General features: G+C 39.5%; 1 long non-coding RNA gene across 2 annotated transcripts in view; it reads left to right on the top strand.

Annotated features, from left to right (window-relative positions):
* Positions 1-556: 556 nt before the first annotated feature.
* The window catches only part of LOC107077325 (uncharacterized), a 43,846-nt gene continuing 25,107 nt past the window's right edge, over positions 557-19,295 (top strand). For both annotated transcript variants that reach the window (XR_011189434.1, XR_001478377.2), the window contains exons 1-2: positions 557-770; positions 1,908-2,011. This is a non-coding gene — a long non-coding RNA (uncharacterized lncRNA). The remainder of the gene's footprint in view (positions 771-1,907; positions 2,012-19,295) is intronic.

The following is a 19,295-nucleotide window of genomic DNA, read 5'->3' as shown; positions in this document are numbered from 1 at the left end:
CCATTCTAGTACTGACCAGGTCCAGTCTTATTTGGCTTCTAAGATCTTGATTAGCCTAAATCAGGCTAATCAAGAAGTGATAATGCTGCTGTCAACACAGTTACAGAATGTGTGTTAAGCTTCACTGTAGTTGTGACCAAAGATCGGGGGCAAAAAATGTGTGTATAGCTAACTTTATTTTTTAAAAGTAACTTTCACCAATGCTAGTCATGACTGAGATTTTGTATACTTTTGTAAAACAGTGTCTCTCCCTCTAAAACACCTAACACAGCTGCCGACCCGTTGTAAACCTCTGTATAGTATGTACACAGCACCACACCAGCCCCTCCAGATGAAGACTGCTCCTGACCCTCTCTGTCAAAGATGCACTCAGACAGGATGTACCTGCACATGTTTTGGGAGTGTTATGTGACAGAGTGTCCTGTACTAGATTTTGGGTGTATGTGACTAATGTGCTGTCAGATGTGACTGTGCCACTGAGCCCTCAACTGCTCCTGCTCAGCGTCAACTCCCAAGTTACAATCAATCTTCAGGCACAACAGTTTTGTTCACTGGTCTAACTGCAGATAAAATATCTATTTTAAGAGGCTGAGTGGAAACTGAGATGCCCTTAAATCGCTCTAGGTTGCATTCATTTGCAGAAAATGCTCTTATGGAAAGAAATGCAGCTAGATTACAGTTTGATAAAGAAATGTGATGGGCGGTGTGATGCTTTTTCTCGTACTCTGTCCTTGTTTAATTGCTCCCCCTTTTCCGCATTTTCTCTTCACGTGAGTTTCCATTCCTTGTATTTTTTGTGTTCAATTTTTATTATTTCATTCCTAAAAACCATTTGAAAAAGCTAAAAGGAGTGGAGTGTGCATGTTTGTGTGTCCTGATACACCTGAAAACTTGTATGTTAGTCTGAGAACCTGTGTGTCCTCTGTCTGTGTAGGGCTGTAGTTGTAATTCTCTGTATTTTTACATCTGATGGTACTGTACTTGTGTCCTGTGGACAGCCTATCTGCAGCTCCTATGGCTTGTCTCAGCGACGGCTTTCGACTTCAGGAGAAGGAATAGTCTGACGTTGTGAAGGCAAAGGCTGAGGGCAAGGAGAGAGCTTTGCACTTTGTCCCTTTGAAAATATTAAGGACAATTTTGTCTAACACTGGAAAACACCTTTAGTTAACATTAAATCCTTGAAAGTCCTAAATCTTGTAGTTTGGAAAACATGTTTAAGGCAGCAGCTCAGCAAACATTCAAGTTTTGCTAGAGTAGATTAGATGTTAAGCGATGAAAACTGTGTAACCACATTATGTCACTGTTAATGTTTCAAAGCAAGATATTATCCATTTTCTCTTCTTTTTTGTGCTATGAGAAAATCACCTCTGTTTTAATATTTTAGTTAAATAATCTCTGAGCATAATAGTTTAAAAAGGTGCTTCTTTTAGGTTTTGGCAAATGCTTTTTCCCTTGTGAAATAAAAGGTGAAATAGAAAAAGAATATCATAAATTATACAGACCAAGTCTGCCGATGTCAAAGTACATGGCATCGACAATATTTTTTATTAAATTTCTGTTTTAAGGACGCTAATGCCAATGGCTCTCTTTTCTTGAGCATGGGGATTGTATTTCTAGCTGCTGCTGAAATCCTGCTGCAAAGTGAATTATTGCACAATTCAGTAAATTAATTTAAATGGGTCCCATAAAATGACAAATGGTCATTTGCGTGAGCTCCAGGACCCTGAAATTGTGAGATTTTAAATCCATACATTTTTTAGACATCGAAACAGCACAGATAAAAAGAATTAACAGTGTAATTTGTATGTGCAGATGCCGAAGGTGATGAGTACTGGTAACTCTGGGAAGCCCAGCCCCTCCCTCTCTGACACCTTCCCTAGCACTCTGTCTCCCTCCTGTGATTTCAGAGCTGAGGCGCGAGGAGCACGTTGGCATGTGTCAGCTCAGCGCCTGGGGTGGGAGCCAGTCTAATCATACACTGACAGGTCGGGCACTGCAGGGTCACTCCGAGGTAGGTCTGCACATATTCTGTTCCTTGTTATAATTTTAATGACAATTCATCAGCAGGCCCACTCTCAGATGGCTCTGTACTCTGACAGCTCTTTCGCTCAGCAGTACAGCAATCTCCCAACGCATCGCTTTTTACAGTAAGAACATTTATCCGGGGAGTCACTGGTATACTATCACAGTGCGGTGTAATGCCATTGATGGGCAAATGTGACTTTACCAGTGGTATAAAAAAGATCAGTTCATGGCTGCTTCTCCTTACATTCAAGCTAACCTTCAGCACAGGTAATAGCTAGAACACTGTAATGGTAGAGGTTGTATTTCACACTCTGATCTAATAGAAACACCCACACAGGAAGGCAGTGATAATTAGTGCCTTTACCTTCTACTTAAAATTGTCAATCACCCTTACTTACTGCCTAACATTGTCCGCTTGGGAAACTTTAAACCGAGACTTTAAACTTTTCCCAAAACATTCAACTCATCAGTCAATTTAGAAAAGGCTTAGAGTGAAGATTAATGTTAAGAGTGCAAAGTAGTCCTACTGTATAGACTAATGCTGCCACAAATATTTCTCTGTACAGTAAACCCTTAAATTCTGAGAATACGTTTGGCTCCACAATTTACAATGTTTAATGAGTTCAAAAATACTCAACACCATGTTTTTTTTATTAATAGATTACTGTGTTTTTAAATGCTGTACAGAAATAAGATTTTGCCAATACATGTACCTTATATTTCACCGAAGATCTTTCACCTACACTGTTCACACGCCGTGACCTGCAGCTCCCAAGGGTCAGCACATACTTTAAATGCTGCAAGAACTGTGCAGTGACCTGAGAGTGAGGATGCCAAATCCTCTCCTGTGTCACGGTGGGAATGGGAGCCAATGGTTTGAAGATACAATATGTCTGTTGTCTTCTCTCCAAGACTGCTGCAGGGGTGGTGGTAATTCATGTTAAAAAGTTACCAGATGTTCTACATTCATAAGTGCAAAGAGTAAATTTTAATTCAAAAAGCTTCCAGATTTGGAGTATAAAATGTGAAAAATAATTGACTTAATCCACTTTTGTACACTACAGCCCAAAACATTTTCAAACTGTAACATTTAAGCTGCCCTATGCAGTTTCACCCATTAAAGTGTTGTATTGTAAGCTTTCTAGATGGTAATAAAATGCCTCCGTCCTGAGTGCATGTGAGGGATTGCAAGCTGTGCTACTTGCTGAGCGTGGCTAGGAGTTCTAAACTAAAATGTACATGGCTGGAGTTGCAAGGGAGAGTGTCAGTGGAATTTCCTGTTTTTTATGGACCAGTAACTTGTGCCAGTGGTTACACGCATCAGCAGACGATGGTGTGGTTGGAACTTGTAAATCTACTCAGCAGTTCAGAGTGTGAAAAGAACTGCATTTGGCAATGCAGTTCACATGGTGTTGTGGTTACTTCAGTCCTCTCAGATCTATGCAGGAGTCCTGTCCAGGTTAGTAAGTATGACTGGAAAGCAAATCCAACCTAGTACAGTACATACAAAGGGTTATGGTGAAGTTGTTTTTTCATATGTGGGTTCATTTCTTACTGCAACTTAGGATTTAGCTTACAATTCTTCACGTTTTACTACGGTGCATAACATTGAAATCACAGCAAGAGGAAAGGTAGTGGAAGGACTCCCTTCTTGGCTGTCAAAGTAGAAGCCCCAGGGAATGCTCACCATACTGTATGTCTCAGCTGAGACAGGTAAGACAGCACTTTGTTCTCATTCCAAATCGCACAAGAGCTCCAGAGCCCATGCATCACTCAGATGCCTACATGCAAACACTTCTCCCCCTTTACCATCACCTTCCGTGATGCTTATTAGCTTTGATTAGATGCAATGACTGTAGGACAAATGATCTAATATCAAGGGGGCACTAAATTGATGTTGACTAAATTAAAGAGCTGGCTCGCAGCGATCCCCAATCAATCTGATGCAGAATGATTGTGTTCTCTTACAAAGCAGGCACTCCAGCTATCTCCAGCCTCACTGTCACTAATTCTGTCCTCTCTGGATGCTGGGACATGAACACCACTTGTCTCCTCTTCATCTCACTGGTTCTTTTTACCCCATCCTAATCCCCTTCCCATTCTGGGATTATTTTCTCTTTAGTTTCTCAGGAGTTGACAAGAGCTGTCCTCTGTCTTAGGATGGCTATATTTTAAAATTCACTTTACCTTAATTTTCATATTTCCTTTATTCTTTCACTAGTAGGACAGACGTGTGTTGGATGTTGATGGGGGGGGGGGAGTTATGTTGTCTGTGAAAAAGGCAAAAGAAACATTGCAATATCCAGTACCAATATGGATTAATAGTTCTTGAAGAGTCCACAGTGTAAGGTCTCATCAGAGCACAGTACCAGAATTTTAATGCTGCAAAAACACCATTTGCATGTAAAACAGATTCCCAATTGAAGTCACTGAACAAAATGTTAGGTCACAATCATTATTACATGCGCAGAAAATGACAAAAAGATTGCATTAAATTACAACACGTTACAATCCAGCTGGATCCTCATCAGGTAGTGATTATAATACTTAACAATCTGGTATCAAATCAACCTTTTGTTTTCCATTCTTTTGCTTTCTTCTCTAATGTTATTTTCACTTTTTCTTTCACTGGAGGTTATCAAAATGTTCTTGCAGTCATGAAGGAAATGAAGAATGAGTTAAGGGGGAAAGAGAAAAGTGGGTGTAGGGGAATGAAATGGAGTCAGAGTGGGGAGAGCGTTGGGAGAGAGGACAGCTCAGTACAATATGATTTATTTCGGAATCATGGCAAAAAGTCCCAAGGGGGGAGGGTCATCAGGGAATTGGTGATGAAGGTCTGTGCGCATGAAGGTGATAAATCTTCATTTCCCAAACAAGCCAGACAGATATCCTTCATGTACCCTGTGTGTTCTTGAAGCCAGAAGCAAACATCGCTGTTTTCCAGTTTTGGGGCGTTGATGATTTTTCAATTCAGAGGGCTTTTAGGGTTTAGTGCACTCTGTGCTTACTAACTGCCCTGAAGGAATGAGTGGTGCAGAGACAAGTTTGCAGGATAAGGGTGTAAACAATCATATTTCACTTCATCTTGTGTCTGTAGAAATGTGGTTACGTTGACACATTCTACATCAGGCATTGCCAATTCTGGACCTGGAGAGCACCAGTCCATTTATTCTTCTAGGTCACCCCAAATTACCAGTTACTTAAAGATTAGGAACAGTTGTTTAAGGAGTTTATTAATTAACACAGTAATGTATCAGTGAAGGGAACAGCGGCCCTCGAGAACTGAAGAATATTCTGGGTTTTGTTCTGAAGGATCTCCGCTATCAAAATAATTACTTAATTGAACATGCCACCTGTTTAACTGATTATGGTTAAATTGTTCCTAGAGAAACTGGCGTTTAAAAGCTTTGTATAACACCTGTAGGACTGAGGTTCTCCAGGACCAGGGTTGGAGACCCCTGTTATAGATTTTAATGATGCAATTACATTTTTTCAATAAGGCAAAAAGGTGTGTTTTCTGAAGAAACAAGAATAACAGCAACAACTGACTACCACTGGGAATCCTCCAATCCACCCGTAATCACAAATACGCTTATTCATCACCCTAATCTGGATGCTAGTCCATTGCAGAGCACATACATACATGTAGGGACAATTTGGATGATATAATGAATATCTGACACCCAGAGAAAAACCATGCAAATGGAAGACCAAAGAACGGTCAGGCAATAGTACCAACTGTCATACCAATGTGCTGTCCAAAGTCAGTAACAGTTCTCTTGAATTCTATTCCCTGACAACACTCACTTTTTGTGCTCATCTTTCAACACACTACTGTGCGTGTTATATTATGTAAAACAAAATCTAGGCTCAGCTCACTGCCCATCTTTCCCTTGGCACTTTTTAGTGCCTGCAAGGATTTAGTCCATTTTATTTCTCACAAAAATATTAGACTGTTCTAGTTATGAAGGTAGCGCCCTTCAAGAATGCAACCAATTCATTAGTCTATCAGTCAATAAAAACGTCAGTGTGTACAATCACTGAGAGAGACTACAAGTTCCAACAAAGCCCTATCAAAAGCAAATGGAAGAGTGGTGATAGTGCATCCCCTGCACACCACTGATCTGAAAACCCTTGGATAACCCTTGTTAGATAAGCATCAGCCAGCAAGTGAATAGGCTCATTAAAAAAGGATATTGATACCATTTCTCCAAGCAGGCTATGGAGAGTATGGGCCTCTTAACATGAAGAGATTGAAGAGATCAGTGCAATAGGTTGCCCCCAAACATATGTACTTCAGTCCCAGGTGGCACTTACCCCAAGCTGCTGTTGGTATTAGTTTCAATGTAAAAGATCCATTACTGCCATCCTGGGATGCATTAATTAATGGATGTTCCACTGTTCTCTTACCGCTTTGGTAATCAGTATAGTTTGAGATCTGATATGTAAACTCAATTGCGTATGCATCCCACTTTGTACAGGTGCGATCGTTTAACAACTAAAGGAAAACCGGAGAAAATGAGAAAGAAGATTCTCACTTCTGAATTCACACAAGTTCATTCGATTTTCTGTCACTAAAATTCATGTTGTCATCTACAAAGAAAGTGGAATGCTCTCCTGCAGACACATTTGAACTGGAAGACTCATGCTCTCTGATTCAGTCTTTGTACCACCCGTGACATATGAGAAATTTATTCCATTTGTAGCACTGTGAGTAGCACATTGCTTCTGATTTACAACAGCTTATTTTGGTTGTATGTTTCTCAGCTCATGTCTCTTGTGTATTGTCATCTGGTTCTATTTGCGTTATTTGATTTCTTCTTGTGGCTTAAATCTTCATACACAACAGGTTTCGTCAACATTTCCCTTCATTTTCCTCCCTCTCACCTGAGTCTTCTCAGCCTGGCAAACCTATTGCTCTCCCATCTCCAATATCTCTTCAACTGATTCAAAGTCAATTTCTACTTTCACTGATTAGAGAACATTGAAAAGATATCCCCTCTGGGCCCATCTCGTTAGGATGGCCTTGTTCACTGGAGCCAGTCTGAATTGGATTGGGAAAGGGGGGCTGTGGGGGATGATGGGAGTCTTTAATGAAGTAGGAACCAATGAAAAAGAGACAAAACAGCTCTGCCGAGGGAATTGCTATGATGTTACACAGCGGTTAACATAACTCTAAAATGGGATGAGGTGTCTTGTGTCCTTTGGGTGATGCAATAGGATTAAGATCTTTAAAAATATATATATATTTCAGGTTTAATACGATCAGCCTGGCTGTGTACTGTTTTCCTTTTAGTGTTAGCGCCTATAAAATCAATCTTAAGAGTCCGCTTACAAATAACCTGCAGAAAGAACAGACTAAAAATGACTCAGGACATTGGGAGTGATAGCCTGCCTTTTTATCACGAAGTATATTGAACACACTGAGTCATTTGAAAAGTCATCAAAAATCAGTGATCACAACCACAACCTCTTTAGGTAACCCCAGCCTCAGTAAGATTATCTCTTATGCACGTGTACATATACACGGCTCGAAAAACTTGGGTCACCTCTACTGAAATAATTTAACCATGCTGTCTGGTACAGAGTGTCAGTTACTTACTTTTGATTGTTTATCTCGTTAATTGGTGTAAGTGGCTCAGATTTTGTAGGAACCTGATTCTGCATGCAGAGGATTTCACATGAACTGGTTCCATTATCAAAAGGAGATAACTTCTTCCTATGTTTTCATTTTCTCCGTCAGGTTGTTCTAAATGGCAGTAGTGTTTGAATAATAGTGATTTAAGCTACAGTATTCCACCATTGAGGGTACCTTTTTCATTAAATCTTCACTCCCTCCTTTCTCCCCATGTTTTTTAAAGTGTTTCAACTTTGCAAACAGCTTACAGTGTTTGGATTGTCAAGAGATCCCTTGATTTTTTTAAATGTTTTTTTTAGAAATCTGAAATTGCCAGACTTTGACAAGTACAGACTAACACTGAAATCTTAAGGTCGGACCCTAACAATTTTCTTCTTCTACTTGAATTCATTGCAGACAGCAAGTCATCTTAGTCTGCCCTCTACCTGTCTTCCATCCTTGCTGTTATCTGCTGTGTCTTCCTTTGAATTCTCAGAGTTTCTGTCCCTAATCTGTATCAGGTCTTATTTGGAGTTACTGCAACATTGATCATAATTAACCCTCTTCTTCTCTCACTACAGACTTTTTACCATCTTCTGACTGACTTAAGTTAACTCAGTATATTCATTCTCCTGCATAAAGTTAATATTTCTCTCAAACATTGCTTAATCATATACTGTATTCATTACTGCTCATATGAGTGCCTCCATCTCCCTTTCTTCTGCTATCCAGAATGTGAACTCACTCCACCCCTTAGTGTTCGTTTCACTTTTGACTTTAGAAATGCCATATTGAGTTCCGTGGGAACGTAGCATGTTGTATTGCATTTTATTTTTTATTTTTGTAATTCTTTCCTTATATCATCCATACATCAATGAGGAGAAAAAGGATGAACAGAAAAGCTCTTCCAACACATCAAGCCATCATTCATCTCATCTTCAATTTAGACTTGCCAATTAAGTTTATTTTACCCACCGTATTTACCAATTGTTTGTTTTTAATGTCTTGAATCACCTCATCTGCACTTGGGGGAGAATGAGGAAATGGAGGCAGACTCCTCCCACTCATCTACTTTCAAGCCACCCATCTTTTAGCACACCCTACCACGCCATACCAGAGGTTCAGTGCCGGGTGAAGGAGAGGTGTGCCCCTCACTGACGGCAAAATAAGATTACATGCGTCACTGTGTCACCAAGAGACAAATCCTCATTTTCCCTTGTCAGAGTACCACCATCTGGGGAATCCCAGAAGACAAGATGGCTCAAATTCACAACACCTGGATCATAAACCTTAACCTGGATTTGGGTGAACACATTAGGTGACGCCCCAAATCTATTAATCTATTGACACATTACAAGGTATGTACAGGAGAGTTGATTCCCACTAGCATTGGTCACCACTTAACTTTTATTTATCTCACTGTTGTTCTTTTCTTCTCCTAATCTTTACACCAAGTTGCAACATTTTATCCCTTTTTTTAGTCAATTTAGAACAAATTCTATTATACAGCAGAGTAGTTAACTGGCAGGTTATAGAACGAAGTACCTTGCTTCAAGGGTACAACATCATCCTACCAGAGATTTGAACCCATAACCCACTTGTCCAGAGTCCAAAACCCTGACAACCACTCTAAATTGCAGCCTGTGCTATAACATTAAAAAATACTGTAGGATAAACATCTGATTGATTCATTCATTTAATCAAAAATGTCAGCTTTTGTCTCAGAACAGACCACTGTATGCATAAATCACTGTCATAAACTAGCTGACCTCACCTGATTCAATAACAAATGAGCTAGTCATGTACTGCCAAGAAATCCCTACCAGTGAACAAGCAGCAGGAGTCTGGCCACAAAACTCACAGGGGTCATAATTCAAACTGTGTGTTTACTGTAAACCTCTGTTGTCAAGATGGCCTAAAGAAAGCAAATTAATCTGGAAACACACATTGCTGTTTTGTCCTCCTTGACATCCTTGGAAATTAGATTTTTATTCTCAATGGGTCCTTTTTTCTAGTGAAGGCTGTTAAATAAATAAAGGTAAAAGCTAGACTGAAAGACAAATTTTGAAAACAGATGAAATATCAAACACAAGTTTTTAGTAAGCATTACAACAATATATAATTGGTGAACACATTTTGAGGAAACAGATTAGTGACAAATCTGAATACAGTAAACGTTTATGATGGTTGTTTAAATAAAAATGTAAGATTAGTTTTAAAATCCAGGTTGTTGCTGAAAGTTCGAGGTATTTATTATAACCCTCCCTAAGACAATCTCTAATTATTTTATATTTTATTATTTTTTGTGGTGCTTGAGCAGATGTTTACTGTATTACAAGAGTCTTTTAAATGCTTATTTATGTTGTACAAATGTAAATGAACACTTAAATTGTACATGGTCTGGAACCTAATGCAATCTTTTAAAAGGGAAAAATAATACAAGGATTCATACAAACCTGGCTTAGTCCATTACTTCTTCATTCAGGGCACGGGTGACCTTTAGAACTGAAAGAGGCTAGTTATTTTTTCAACAGACCATACATGTTTCAATTTAAAATGCACTCCCCCAAAGCAATCAATATGTTTCTGCAGATTGAGTTAATATTCCTGAAAAGTTAGGTCTCGTAACAAAATGCTTTATTAGTGAGTGTACATTGATTTGCCAGGTTATCTGTGTGCATTGTAACAGAAGGCGTGCCATTAAGAAGAAAAAAGCTCATTTCCAAATTGAAATTCAATTTGTGTGCAGGTGTGAGTGCCTCTTTTTTGTCTTAACTGCATGCTGGTGTGCCTGTTGCTGCACATTTAATCTGACTTGTTATATTTTTGTGTTTGCCTTAGGATATGTCTGTGCATGTCGTAGTTTTGTTCATATCTTTGATTATGCTATTACACATGTACTTTTCAAGGAATGTGTGAGTTTGCCTGTGTATGTGCGTGGAGCATTGTGCTTAATGGATTGCTTGGAGTAGATCTCACCATTTCTCTCTGCCAGCCACTCTGACTCCAGAAAGCCCTGGCTCCATGCTTTATTTACTGGCAGTGTTGACTTCCCCACACTTAAGCATCTCTTTAATTACAATGCCCTATTGATCTGCCCCAGTCAAGGTGATCTCTACTAGCACCGGCCCCTCATTAACAAACGATTATTAATTTCTCTGTTGAAAACACAGAGGCTTGCTATCAGTAACAGACACCCAGGAACACAGCATTAAAACCAGCTGTAGTCAAAAACAACATGTTTTACTTCCAATTTAAAAATGCCTAAGAGTGTTAATAGAAGCAGAGGGTACTTGTTTTTTGTGAACAGTGTAAGGTATAAAAATATAGGAATCCAAATACAGAACAAGGAACAACATGTCCCTCAGCAAACAAAATCCCCTCCTTATCACTTTCACCTCATCACATTGCTACAAATCACTTGCCTAAGGCCCCAAAAGTTAACTTAATTAACACCCTTGATTTCAGGTGTAAAATTTAGGTGAATATCCATTCATGACAATAACTCCATGATATCGGCCACCCATTGAGTGCACCAGACTCCTAATCATTTGCCAAGATTTTACTGCAGCCACTTTGGGTTCTTATCTTTTCTTGGGGTGTTCCAACCTAATTTTAAATTTTCTTCAGTATGTTAAATGTGTGCTCAATTGCCTTTAAAATTTGAGATTGACTTAACCATTGATTTGGATTTTCCACTTTTTTCTCCAGAGGAACTCCTTGGTTACATTGGCAGTATATCGTGGATCATTGTCATGTTGCATGGTGAAGCACAACCATGCTTCCTGTTTTCAAATGCAAATGCAAATACCTCTAAACCTCTTTACCTAAAGGGTTGTGGCAGTATGGAAGTATCTGGTCAGCCATTGTCCCCAAGCCAATACCCTGGGATCTTTAATCAAGAAATGGCTGGATGAGATACTTGGAGCAATTAAATTCTAGATGCCAAGAGCTGCCAAGAGGCTGAATGGACTTGTCTCATCTGTAACATTTCAAATGTTCTTATGTTCTTAAAATGGATAATTCCCAGTACCTACAGCCACCTGAAATCACCTGGATAAAGAAAAAGTACATATTTGTTCTAAATAAAGTGAAATAAAAGTGATGCGTCGATTTACTCCAAAATATTGAATATTGCACTTTTCCTTCTTATTAATCTTATAATCTCAAATGCACATTGCTTGAATGCAAAATCAAAACTAGTTTTCATTTTGCTGTCCCACTACGTTTGGAGAGCACTGTACTGTAAAATCCATGGGTTTCTCACAATGCTGTCTCATTTCAGCTGTGATTCCCTCTCCTGTTTAGAGGAGAGTTTCTTACATATTCTTTTATACAGGGACAAAGAAAAAAATCTAAATTGTTTTAAGCGTGCAGGCACTGAGCACGGCTGATGTGGAGAGATGGGTTCAGTACAGATGGGGGACTCTGGTGCTCTCAGGCACTGCTTCTGATTAGGAGTTCTCATCACACACACAAAAACACAGTGGGCTCAGGAGAAGAACAATGCTGTGACTAAAAGCTTGTCCTGTTCCTTAAACCCCCCTTGTGTTAATATGCACTGCTGTAATATGTCATTGCTTTTAGCCATTTTACAGGAGGTGGATGTAGATGCAAAAGAGATCACAAAATTAGAGGATGATAATATTCTGCAAAGCTAAATAAAATCTTAATAATGAGCATGGATGCCCTTTGTACTTAAAGGGCTGATATGAAAAGAAACACAAGACACCTTATTAATTATTCCATGGCTGGTGGCCTTCTATGAATCCAATATGAAGAAGAACAAAACCCTCTTAAAAAAGATCACCTGAGGACATAAAAACAGGCATTTATGGGAAATAATCTTTAACATCAGCCTGCTGGGACTTGTGCGGAAGACGAAGATGAGAAAACGAGATCACCCTTAATGAATATTTCAGTGGAGCAGATACACAGACCTCTTATCTGCCCAGAGAAATTGCAATACTTCCATCTACCCAGCAAGTCTGATTTTAAACTCTCTTACTGCTAGGACAGGATGTCGATTCCAATCGCAGTGAATGGCTGGTGTTAAAAACTGGATGGTGTTAAAGTCCAGATCACTGCCTGCTTTCAAAGGCAGCCTCGAAGCCTTCCAAGTGTCTTTACTTATGAGTCCTAAGTGTAAACACCGGTTTCTATTTATGTGTGTGCCTCCTTATTTTACATGTATGTAAAAAATTGTGCCTCTGTGTTAAAGATGGATTCTGCCTCTTTCCATACAAGCTTATTCTGATATTTGTACTGTGCTTGCACATCAATTTTCCACATTTTCCACAGTTTTCAGACTGGTAATCTAGCCATTTTTCATGTAATTTCATTTTTCAGCTGACATTTTGTTAGTGTATATGCTATGCCCTAAATGCGCGTGCAATATTGGTGTATTGGCCTATGTGAGCTGAAGTACATGTTTCTGCCTGTGCAATCCAGGCCATGTATGCCTTAAGCATATGAGCACAGTACAGCGTGTGCGTGAGGGAAAAAGCACTAAGGGGCAGTGGACATAGTAGAATATGTGTAGAGACTAATAACAGTCATAAATAAAAGGATTTGCCATTTGAGTGCATAAATTCAAGCAGGATTGCAATGTATTGTGCATTAATGATGTACAACTTTTTTTGCATTTTTACAATGATGGATGTCCATTATTGAGAGGAAATAGGAATTTGCATTGCCCTTGGTTGTGCTCTTATCTCTGCTGACCATGACCAGCCAGGGGGATCACGAATGGCACCTGTCTTATTCTCAGAACCTTTCATCGCAGACCAGTTGCCATGAATGGACAAAAGCGCAATGTGAAGAAGAAACGTGCGAATAAAATAAATCCTCAGTGTTTTGTCATTAATATTTCAGGTTTGGGGACACACCGTGCATCTTATCAGTGACTGTGAACACTAAAGCTCGGTTGGACTTCTTTAATGTCCCCCCCACCTCTGCTCCCCAGCACACATACACACACCGCGCACCAGAAAGAAGGCAAGACTCCAATTACCTTCTGCTTGTGATCTCACTCACGGGTGCGCTTTTACAATGCTCATCACAGACTGCCTTTGTCCGTCTGGCTGCATGCACACAGAGATGATTTTGGCTTAAATTGGATGTTTTGCATTGCAAATCTTGTCTTTTTTGCATTTCAGTCTTTTTGTCTTTGTTAGTAAGGTAACACCTAATGAGAACCGTCAATTATTTAAATGCAATATGCATAAAGTAACACCCTATTTATGGTTAGGATTATATTGAGTGAATCTGAAGTTTTATAGAAGTGGCTGAGGTGTGATAGAGACGCAGTCTTTGTCTGCCTGCTGTTACTTTGCTGAGAGTTCACCAGTGCATACGGATAGCAGGATTCCTGGCATATGGACTGTGGTACCTCAAGTGTTTGCCAAGAGGTGAGCAGGTATCGACACTGTGCTGTTCTGTTACAATCCTGTACTATGTCTTTACTTCACATGCCCTCTTTGCATCAAGGAGTTAACATCTGTTGTACTGAATGAAAATATACCTAGCCAGGGAAGACAGAACAATCACGTCAGCTGGTGCCAGGAAATATAATGAATCAGAAAATGCAATTTCTCCAAAGGAGCCATAAAAAATCCTTAAGAATTGTAAACTGGCAGCACATTCCAGTAGTCGATTAGCATCTTTCATTATCATCAAAGTCAACAGATGTATTCAGGCAGGGAGACAGACGTTCTATCTGTAATTTCAAATGCATTATATGGCAAAATTATGTGTTCTTAATTAATTGCTTTTGCCAAGAACAAAACTTAGGGGGGTAAAAACAAATGATTAGAAACAAAAGATTATCAAAATTAAATTTGTAATTTCAGGTGTGAGGTCACAGAACAAATTAAAACAATATGTGTTCAATAAAATGCAATGCTGGGAGAATGGAGAAAAACATAATATCAACTAGTGACGTAAATATAGAAAAGGAAATGCTAGGCTGCTGTCGTGCAGCTCTTCCATTTTACATCTTTTCTGTAACACGCAGGGATGTGAATTTCACCGAGAAATTCCTACCGCTCTAATATTCAAGATCACAGTTAATTAAGAATTAGTGTTTACAGTTATTGCTCCATAGACTCCCTGGTCTACCTTTCTTTACTGTGATCATTGAGCATGGGTTCAATGTGGGCCTTTAACTCCCTCCTTGATGAAGCAAGAATTCCCCATCTACTAAGAAAGGTGGCAACTCAGACTGATTCTCCTCTGTGTCATACTCACTGTGGTGATGTATTCTGACCCTATAGATTTTATAATAAAGATCAGTTTGCCTTATTGATTTCTTCTTAATTACACATCCTTATGTAAGACAATGTCACACTACACATCACATTTGTTTATGGGTGTTGTGATTAATTCCACGGAACACACTATTGGTGCAGTTTATAAATGTCATCCTGTTTGAAAATTTCCTAGTTTAATATTTAGGACTTTGAAATTGAACGCACACAAGTTTACAGAATTAAAAACTAGAGAAAATAGATTATTGTCTGAACATTTTTTTTCTGTGATGAGCACAGATTATACTGTGCTGCAGATCCGCAGGAAGAATTTGACCAAGTTGCATCTCTCACCTTTGTCTGGTATCTTTATCATCATCGATATCATAAAAAAGTACAGTATAGTAATATATACAGTAGCTATATAATGGAACCAGTGAGTGCAATCGTGGTCCTGGAAAGCCACAGTTCAGTCCAGCTGGGAATCCTAAAGACTTAGAGCAAAGTAGTTTTTATTATGTTGACTAACTTAATTGGCTAATTTAGCCAAATCTGGTTCTTGATGGCAGTCAAGTGTTGGGATTTTCAATGATCTGTTATGGATAGCAGTCCAAAATAAAGGTAGAATTTGACCCTATGCGGAACTCGACAACAAGGAAGGAACAGGTCTAGGGAAGGCCAGGTGTACTTAACGAAGTCGTAGGATCAGAAATCGTAGTCTTGGACGAAGCACGGGTCAAGAACCCGGAGGTTCAGGAGGTTAACAACAATCAGGAAGTGTCGAGGACGAGAACAGAGAGCTCCACTGGTAAACCCAATACTGAGCGCAGTGGTGATGGTAATGAGCCCTTAAGTACCCTGGGAAGCAGGTGGTGTGGTGGTGACTGAGAGGTGTGATTGGATGATTAGTTTATGTGTCGGAGCTTGCGGGAATTGTAGGGGGCTAGTCTCTGATTATGTGCGGCCGTGACACGATCTCTGATTCATTGAACAGCTCACCTGTATTAGTGGGAAAAAAATTAGAGCAAAAACTTCTAAGGGCAGGTGACCCATAAAATATGTTGGACTGTGGCACTCCAGGACCAGGGCTGGCACCTGCTGTTGTAGAATATTAAAATGGGGGCTTCAGAAATAGTTACTAAATTATGTCACAGGTTGTTTCCATGATATTTGGTTTTAAGAAATACTTTTGCAAAACTTTACATCCTATGTGAAGCTGACCATGATTGCTGGACTAGAAGACAGAAAAAAAGAAACAAAGGAATGGATTCAACATCAAAACCCATACTGCATTCACTCTAGTCCTCCTGCAGAAGAACCCCATGTGGTAGGATCAACACTGAATTTAGGTCACTTTCACTTTCTAATGTCTTAAGCATTTTGAAATTTAAGTTAAGAAAGAATGGCTTCCTCACAGCCCCAACTAAAACACCATTGCTCTCAGTCCAGTTAAGTTCAGCCTAGTCCTAGTGAGCCTAGGACTCACTAGTCCCTTCCAATCCAGCCAGAGAGGTGCTGGGGTCCTACTACCTTCTCACTACAGAATCAAACCAACACATTCTCTGAGGGAGCTCCAGAAAGGTATTTCTCCTATCCCTCTGGTTATTCTACCACAAATGACAAAGCAGTCCACAGAGCTCTACTGTAAGTGGATTGTTGTAGGTTTGGTTTCTGCGTCAAATGAAATGCCATGAAGAGATCAATTAGTCTAGTTAACATTTGCTGTAGCTTGAAGTTGTCAGGGGATTTGGAGCAGCTCATGGGCTAATGGCTGCTGCCCAGCAAGAGCTTATATGAGGAAACTAGTCCTGACAGCCAGCACAGGGTTAAACAGGACAGGCTGATTGTCTCAAGGGGCATCCATCATTGTTGTGTTAATGACTCTCCAGTCTGATGGATTAATTATAGACACTAATGATAATGCACTGCATCCATATTGACTGCTGGCAGGTTGGATGGTGTTTTAGTTAGCCTGCAAAGGTCCAGATAGGGGAAAAGGCTATGCTGTGTGAGTATGTGTTTAATTATACTGATGAGAGCCTTAATAAAAGGAAACACAAAAACCCGAGGGAATAGTTTAATTGAGATATAAAAGGCTGGTTTCCAAGGACACCTCCGGAAGTACAGGAGCCTCATTACTTTGTGGGTGGGCGAGCACATTTTTAAAATGAAACGGACAACGCAAAATACAGTGAAATTCCATTATCTCCAACAATAATAATAGCAAGGAGGGGTTAAATTGCATATGACCACTTCATGCTGAAACAAGCCCCTGTGTAAATGTACATCTGGTACCCCCATCAAAAAAATTGAGCTCATCAGATACATCTGAACAGGCACAGTAAGTTGGCATAAATGTGGAACACTTTATAAACCTACACTAAAATGTATCATTAAATATTATAATGCAGAACCTTAACTTCATATTACCATAAAGATTTTTCAACCTCAATAATGTCACATGGCCACGACTTGCTTGAAAATGTGTGTTTGTGGTTCTGTTCTGGAAAACGACTGTGGCCACTGTCAGTTGGTCCACTACAGACTCATTCCTCACAATCTATGCATTCACTGAGCAGCTATCTCTTTTCTTTCTGCTTCAGCATTTGCACACAACTGTATATCGATTCTCTGCTATCAATAGCCCAAGAACTGCTAATTGTCCTCATATTGCGACAAAACCAGAAATTGAGAAGCTTTTTTTCTCTCCTCGGTATTTAAAAGATGGCATTTTGATTGCAGAGAAGTTGTGTGAGGAGAGGCTGTGTAAGAGTTGTTAGAACTGATCCACAACAAATTATTTCCAAACTTGTGTCATTACTACTAGACAAGGGGACCTACACTGGTACCTATGACAAATAACACTCAGCACATATAACACAGGAAGTATGCATTTTTTAACCACATTTATCTCAGCCTTAGTGATAAATCATTGTTGTATTTAATGGGAACATTTTTTAAGTTATACATTGCTGAAGTACTTTCTCTCTCTTGTGTGGTAGAACCTGGGTTTGTATACAGTATGAATGCTTATGGCTTCTCATTCACAAGAAAAGACAGACAGGGTGGCTGAAATGTTTGATTTTTGTACTATGGTGGCCAGTAAGCCTGAACATTCAGCTGGCACTCACATTAGTGATGGTGCTGCAGGGTCGCTGGTGGACAGAAATGCTACACTGGAGCTGGAGTATTAAAGCAGAAGCAGAATAGGAAGTAAATGCTAAAGAAAATAAATAAAATCTAACAACCTTGAGCCCAGGAATCTGATCAATGGGGCGTACACAAAAGCACAGCTGAACGGTGAGAACTGAAGGCTTTAACACTGCTCAGCACTGACATACTGTATCTGTATTGCAGATGATCTGCTCTCAAGCCAGGAAAACAGTCTGCGTTGGCAACCGTAACTGCCACTGGAGCACTGATGCTGATGCGCAGGGAATTCAAAATGCAACTGTGCAGTTGCCTTCTTTGGCAGAAAGGCCTGATTGTAAATGAAACAAAGTAGGGGATCAGATCTGGTTCAGAGTTGAATTCCACATGGAAGAAATTCACATACTGTATTTCCTTCAGTAGCAGTAGTTTTACTGTTTTGATTTGGTTGCTTTTTCCATTCTTAATCATATCATATATTCCAGCTTTGCTCACATTGTTCAGTTAATTTAATGCAAGCATTAGTTCAAGTAACTCAAGTAACTATTATTCAGATATGTAATCAGTTGTACGTTCATATAACACAGATAAAAAATGGAGGCCATCAGTTTTGCATTTGTGCATGAACTTGATTGGACTTGCTGTCTCTAGGATGTCTCTAGGACCCTGCAATGTTAAAGCGCTGGATTAACTCACCTCTGCAGTGACAATGACACCCACACTTTAGTGTCACTTTGTCCTCCTTTCCAAAGACTTATAAAAAATAAAAAAACAACCTTGAGTAATGGATTGTTCTGTATTGCAGCATATGGTCTTTGAGTACCTAAGCCAAAAGAGCACACTGATATTCTTATTTAGCCTCTGAGAGCCCTTCACTTTATAACCTACATGGTAAAAGAAGCTTCTTTGTGCAAGGCCACTGAAGCACTTACCCTGCAATGTATCAGACCGTTGAATGAAAAGGAAAAAGGCTGCAATAAAAAAGAAAACAAAAGATAAACAGCAAACATTAAAAAAAACATAAACCATTTAGTCCCTATTTTAAAATGCAAATTACAGACATAAGATTTCCTGTAATGCCTTTTGTCTGTCTGCAATTTATCTGTGCTTAACAGAACTGTGGACACTGGGAGCAGGCATCCTGAAGTGGGGAGGTAATAATTGGTTCAATTCCCACAAGGCTACCCCCACAAGAGGGTTTAATCAACTGTGTGGTTAATCCCTGCACGCTGTCTGGCACTGATAGCTCTATACAG

This window comes from Lepisosteus oculatus, chromosome 4 (assembly GCF_040954835.1).
Source record: "Lepisosteus oculatus isolate fLepOcu1 chromosome 4, fLepOcu1.hap2, whole genome shotgun sequence".
Lineage (NCBI taxonomy): Eukaryota > Metazoa > Chordata > Actinopteri > Semionotiformes > Lepisosteidae > Lepisosteus > Lepisosteus oculatus.
The sequence above is the reverse complement of the archived record's forward strand: the minus strand, read 5'-3'. Positions and strand labels throughout refer to the sequence as shown.